The following is a 6,855-nucleotide window of genomic DNA, read 5'->3' as shown; positions in this document are numbered from 1 at the left end:
ATTTTTATTAGTCTTTAATGGTCTATTGTACTGAAATTACAATGGGTTTGCAATGGCTTTGAATATTTCTTTTCCCTTTTTATGTTTATGACGTCAGGAAGCCCTGTTGTTCACCATTGTCCCATGGGCATGGTAGGATGATAGTACCTTCCTGATCTTCGTACATTGTTGATTGGTTGGTAATTAGTTTAATCCTGTTGTTTGCTGTGTCTCCTGGGCATGGTTAGATGATGGAATCCATTCTAATTCATATACCTTTCATCTCTCGAAAATCAGATCAAATAAGTTCAGTTTGAATTCCATAATCATTGATGCAGGCATAAGATCTCCCTGATCTCGACAAGTGGATCCTCTGAATCCCTAGTTTCCTTCCCCTGAATTCCTTAAAGTTTTAGATAACTATTCCACAATTATTTCTTAAATTCTATTTGGTTTAGATCGCATCCTAGACTAGTTCTATTTCTACCTAGTTTCAGGAAACGTACAGGTATCAGTCCCTGTGGATTCGACCTCGGTCTTACCGAGTTTATTACTACATCACAACCCTATACTTGGGGAGTGAACAAGTTTTTGGCGCCGTTGCCGGGGACTGACGGTTACGATTCTCTGAAATTAATTGGTTTTAGGATTAGTTTAAGATTAGGATTTTACTAACCTTAGTTTTTATTTATTTATTTATTTTTATTTGAGTTCAAAACTAACTTGTTTCCTGTTTTATAGGATCTGGACATAAGTTTCTAAATTGGTAATTCCTTCCTAATCTCTCTACTTTTTCATATTTTTAGAATTAGGGTTTAAATTTTAGAAATTTTCTAATTCTAGTATCCTCCCTTCTGTAGGAAATAGTTTATTTTTAGAATTTAGGTTATTTCTTTCCCTTCTTAGAAATTAACTTTCTATTTTTGTTTTATTTTAGTAACTTTCTAATTCTGACACTTTTAGAATCTAATTTTGTTTCTTAATTTAGTTTTCGAATTTTTGTTTAGAAACTAACCTTCTTATTTTGTAGGCCTTTAAGATAGAAATCTCTAATTCGGTACACTCCTTCCCTACTTTCTATTTTTCAATTCTCTTTTAGTAATTTACTTTCTAATATAGGACTTTCTTAATTTATTTTAGAAGTTTCCACTTTCTTTTAGAAATCAGTTTACTGTTATCTTTCTTTTAAAAGATTGTTTTTCTCCTTTTTAGAAACTGACTTATTTTGTTTTATTTTGCAGGTCCTTAACTTAGGGGCTTCAATTTGGTAATTTCTTTCCAACTCTCTTTTTCTTTCTAGCTTTTCTTTTCCTTTCTTAGGGTTAAGTTTTTAATTAAGGGCTACGAGTGTTTTCATGCCCAAGTGGGCCCGTGACGACACTCGACGTCTCTTGACTGAAGGAGGATTGGTTGAGGGGTTGACTATCCATCGCAGGACTAGACACCGCTCGAAATCCCCTGATTAACTGAAGTTATGGCTGAAGACCAACCTCCTCTACCTCCACCTAGGGTGGAGGATACCCAAGATGAGAATGAGGTGCAACAGGCACCCCCGCCTCGTACTTTACGAGATTATCTACAACCGGCGGGAGTGAGTATGCCCTCATGCATGATTTTTCCTGAAAATACAGGACAAATGGACATCAAGCCAGGAGTTATCCAACTCCTTCCCAAATTCCATGGACTTGAATCAGAAAGTCCATATTTACATTTGAAAGAGTTCGATGAGATTATAGCTACATTATGTTTTCCTAATGTATCTGAGGATACAATTAGGCTGAAACTCTTTCCTTTTTCCTTAAAAGAGAAAGCTAAGACGTGGTTACATTCACTGCGTCCTAAATCCATTGGCACATGGAACGACATGCAGAGGGAATTCATAAAAAAATTCTTCCCACATCATAAAACGATTACCCTCAGAAAAGTATTCATGAACTTTGCCCAAAAGGAAGATGAAACATTCTTCCAATGTTGGGAAAGGTTCAAAGATTTGGTCAGTTCATGCCCACAACACGGATTTGAAACGTGGCGCATTATAAATTCTTTCTATGATGGACTGACATCTTCCATGCGCCAAATGGTCGAGACAATGTATAATGGAGAGTTCATCAACAAAGATGTTGACGAGGTATGGGATTACCTCGATAGTCTTGCTGAAAAAACACAATCATGGGACTATTACCCAATGGCAAACACCACGTCTAGGCCGACTCAATTAAAGGAGAAAGGTGGATTATATCTCTTGAAAGAAGAAGATGATATCAAGTGTAAAGTGACTACGCTCATAAGGAAAGTTGAGGCCATGGAAGGAAAGAAGGATAAGGTCAATGAAGTTGTTTGCGGCATCTGTGATTGCAACATTCACACAACTGAAAACTGTCCTACAATACCTGCCTTTCGAGGAGTGTTGAATGAACAAGCCAATGCTGTAAATAATTATCAAAGACCTTTTACTGGACCCAACTCCAACACATACAATCCTGGCTGGAAAAATCATCCAAATTTTAGTTGGAGGAATGGACAAACGGCGACTCCTCCAGGTTTCTTCAATCAAAATCCAAATCAAGTGAAACCTCAAGAGGAACTGGTTCAAAATCCCATACAAGAGCTGGCTCAGGCAATGCGGGGAATTACAGATTTTATGCAAAAGATAGATTCTCGTATGACGGTTATAGAAAAGGGGATGCTTCCTGCACAACCTCTCTCCAATCCTAAACTGCAGTACGAGAATAATGATCCCAGCTCTTCAAATCAGATGGGGCCTGCTAAATCCCTCACCACTCTTAGGAGTGGGAAGATCATTGAGAAAACTCTTCTGGTTAGGCCCAAAAGCCTCAAGAACCAAGAGGACAACAATGATGGATCCAGTGATGCCCCACAAAAAGTAGAACCGAACTTCTAGAGAAGCCGGTTGCTCCATTCCCCAACGGTTGGTTTCACCAAAACCTCTCTCTAACTCTCGGGATATCCTAGAGGTGTTGAAACAAGTGAAAGTCAACATTCCTCTGCTTGATGTCGTTAAACAGATACCTTCATATGCCAAATTCCTAAAAGACTTATGCACGACCAAGCGACGGAAAATTATTCAAAAGAAAATCTTCTTGACTGAGAAAGTGAGTGCCATCCTGAAGCAAGACGTGCCACAGAAATTCAAGGATCCCGGTAGCCCAACCATATCATGTGTAATCGGGAACCATCGAATTGATCACGCACTTCTTGACTTAGGAGCGAGCGTCAATTTGATTCCCTACTCGGTATACAAACAGTTAGGTTTGGGTGAATTAAAACCCACCCTAACCACACTACAACTTGCTGATCGCTCTGTTCGTGTACCAAGAGGGATAATTGAGGATGTGTTAGTCTAGGTCGATAGATTTTACTACCCTGTAGACTTTATCATCCTGGACACCGAACCCATCAATAACATGAGCACTCAGATTCCTGTCATTCTTGGTCGCCCATTCCTTGCCACGTCAAATGCAATTATCAATTGCAGGAATGGTATCATGACTATGTCTTTTGGAAATTTGACATTGGAGTCAAACATTTTTTTCAATAACGGCAGCAACTCAGAGGATGATGACGATTTCCACGACATTAACATGATTGACTCTTTCGTGGAAGATACGACACCTCTGACCTTATCCTCCGACCATCTGGAGACATGCCTGGCCCACTCCCATGATTTTGGTGATGGCATGCTTAGAGAAACGTGCGCCTTGCTTGATACTGCACCGGTACTTGAAGTTAACCGGTGGAGGCCACAATTTGAAGAATTGTCACAAACCGATGTAGTGCCTCTACCGTCTAACCTCAAGCCGCCGAAGCTTGACCTAAAACCTTTGCCCTCTGATTTGAAATATGCCTATTTAGGTCAAGATGAGACATACCCGGTGGTGATCTCTGCCCACCTGGAGAAAGAACAGGAGAGTATGCTTATATCTACTCTCATTGAGCATAAAGGAGCCCTGGGATGGACGATAGCGGACCTCAAGGGAATCGATCCCTCGATTTGTACTCACCGCATATATCTTGAGGATAATGCAAAAACCGCTCGGCAACCACAACGTAGACTAAATCCAAATATGAAGGAAGTGGTTAAGGCCGAGGTTCTTAAACTATTAGACGTGGGTATTATATACCCTATATCTGATAGTCAATGGGTGAGTCCAACTCAAGTGGTCCCTAAGAAGTCCGGAATCACCATCGTAGCCAATGCTAATAATGAACTCGTGCCAACTAGAGTCACTACTGGTTGGAGAATGTGCATTGACTATAGGAAGTTGAATACCGTCACGAGGAAAGACCACTTTCCTTTACCATTCATTGATCGGATCCTATAAAGGTTAGCTGGTCATTCCTATTACAGTTTTCTTGACGGGTATTCGGGCTACAACCAGATAGAGATAGCCCCTGAAGACCAGGAAAAGACCACATTTACATGTCCCTACGGCACCTTTGCTTACCGAAGGATGCCATTCGGACTATGTAATGCCCCTGCCACCTTTCAGCGATGTATGCTTAGTATCTTTTCTGATATGGTAGGGCAATATCTAGAGGTCTTCATGGATGATTTCTCTGTTTATGGTCCATCTTTCAGCAAGTGCTTGGAAAGTCTTAAATGTGTGCTGAAAAGATGTGAAGAAAAGAACCTGGTACTTAATTGGGAGAAGTGTCATTTCATGGTTCAGAAGGGAATTGTCCTTGGACATATCATCTCGTCCAAAGGAATCGAGGTAGATAAGGCAAAAATCGATCTTATCTCTAACCTACATCCACCCAAGAGCATCAGAGATGTGCGATCCTTCTTAGGACACGTAGGATTTTACAGGCGATTCATAAAGGACTTTAGTCTCCTCTCTCGTCCATTATGTAATCTTCTTTAAAAGGATGTTCCGTACGATTGAGCAATGCCAGGAAGCTTTCACCAAGCTTAAAGGCACATTAACCACTGCACCTATCATGCAGCCACCCGACTGGAACCTTCCTTTTGAGCTTATGTGCGACGCTTCTGATTATGCTCTTGGGGCGGTCCTAGGCCAGAGAAAAGATAAGAAGCCCTACGTCATTCATTACGCAAGTAGGACTCTAAATCCTGCCCAAGTGAACTACTCGACTACGGAAAAGGAACTCTTAGCCGTAGTGTTCGCCTTGGACAAATTTAGGTCCTACCGATCGGATCCAAGATCATTATATATACAGATCATGCGGCACTTAAGTATCTTCTTTCTAAGAATGATTCTAAGCCCCGCTTGATAAGATGGATCCTTCTACTCCAAGAATTTGATTTGGAAATTAAAGATAAAAAGGGAGTAAAGAACGTAGTGGCCGATCACCTTTCTCGCCTTAATACCTCGAGTCCCTTGAGGCGACCCATATCAATGACATGTTCCCCGATGAACAATTGTTCGAGTCTCCCATTCACCTTGGTTCGATATTGCTAATTATCTTGCTACGGGTGCTATACCCACAGTGGACTCGCAAGATAAGAAGAAATTTTTCACCGAGGTGCGCAACTTTTCCGAGATGATCCTTATTTATTTAAATATTGCCGGACCAAATTCTAAGGAGATGTGTACCAGGACGATGAGCATCGGAGCGTCATCTCCTTCTGTCATCAAGGCTGTGGTGGTCACTTTTCGCTAAAAAGACCACGGCCAAGATCCTGCAGTGTGGCTTTTCTTGGCCCACTATGTTTAAGGACACTCATGAGTTTTGCAAAGCTTGTGAGCGTTGTCGAAAATTGGGGCGTTGTGTCGTCGAAATATGATGCCTTTGAATCCCATTCTTATCATTGAAGCATTTGATTCTTTGGGGTATCGATTTCATGGGACCATTCCCCAATCGTTTGGGAATCTATATATTTTGCTCGTAGTGGATTATGTCACTAAATGGGTCGAAGCGATTCCGTGTCGAAAGAATGACCATCGCACGGTCATTAAATTCCTAAAAGAAAACATCCTTTCTCGATTCGGAACGCCTCGAGCCATCATTAGTGATGGGGGCTCACACTTCTGTAATAAACCATTTGAGAGCTTAATGAAGAAATACGGTATCTCTCATAAGGTGAGCACCCCATACCATCCTCGGACAAGTGGACAAGCTGAGATTTTCAATAGGGAGATCAAACACATTTTGGAGAAAATGGTTAACCCAGATCGTAAGGATTGGTCAATTCGATTGACCGATGCCTTATGGGCATACCGTATTGCATTTAAAACCCCTATTGGAATGTCTCCCTTTAGACTTGTCTATGGGAAAGCTTGTCACTTGCCTGTGGAGTTGGAACATAAAGCATACTGGGCGATCAAAAATCTGAATTTCAATCTGGACAACGCTGGCTCGCTACGCAAACTTCAATTGAATGAATTGGAGGAAATTCGGAATGATGCGTACGATAATTCGAGAATTTACAAGGACAAGATGAAAGCATTTCATGACCAACACATTTTGCGAAAATCATTCACGCCTGGTCAGAAGGTCCTTTTGTACAATTCTCAATTACATCTCTTTCCGGGTAAGCTTCAATCTCGTTGGACCGGCCCTTACATTGTTGTTACTGTTTTTCCTCATGGGGCCGTTGAGATAAGAGATCCCGACAATGGCAAGGAGTTTAAAGTCAATGGCCATCGATTAAAACCATTTGTCGAGAAATTTGATTCAGAGGACATGTCCATGCCTCTGACTGATCCTGTGTTTGGTGAACAAAGATGTTGAGGAAATTTATTTGGCGGACCCAGGTTATAAAGATTGATTAATGGTCCATTCGTGTCTGGCTGAAGACGTTAAACTTAGCGCTCCTGGGAGGCAACCCATCCTTTCATTTCATTTCATTTTCCTAGTTAGTTAGTTCAATGTTTGTGGGTAACATTACTG

General features: G+C 41.0%; 1 non-coding gene across 1 annotated transcript; it reads right to left on the bottom strand.

The window, feature by feature from the left end:
• Positions 1-1,891: 1,891 nt before the first annotated feature.
• LOC131217778 (small nucleolar RNA R71) lies at positions 1,892-1,998 on the bottom strand. The gene has a single exon (XR_009157368.1). It is a non-coding gene; the product is annotated as a small nucleolar RNA R71 (small nucleolar RNA).
• Positions 1,999-6,855: the final 4,857 nt, after the last annotated feature.

The sequence above is a fragment of the Magnolia sinica genome, chromosome 10 (genome assembly GCF_029962835.1).
Source record: "Magnolia sinica isolate HGM2019 chromosome 10, MsV1, whole genome shotgun sequence".
In the NCBI taxonomy this organism is placed as follows: domain Eukaryota; kingdom Viridiplantae; phylum Streptophyta; class Magnoliopsida; order Magnoliales; family Magnoliaceae; genus Magnolia; species Magnolia sinica.
Note: the sequence above shows the minus strand (reverse complement) of the source record. Positions and strands in the feature narration are given on the sequence as shown.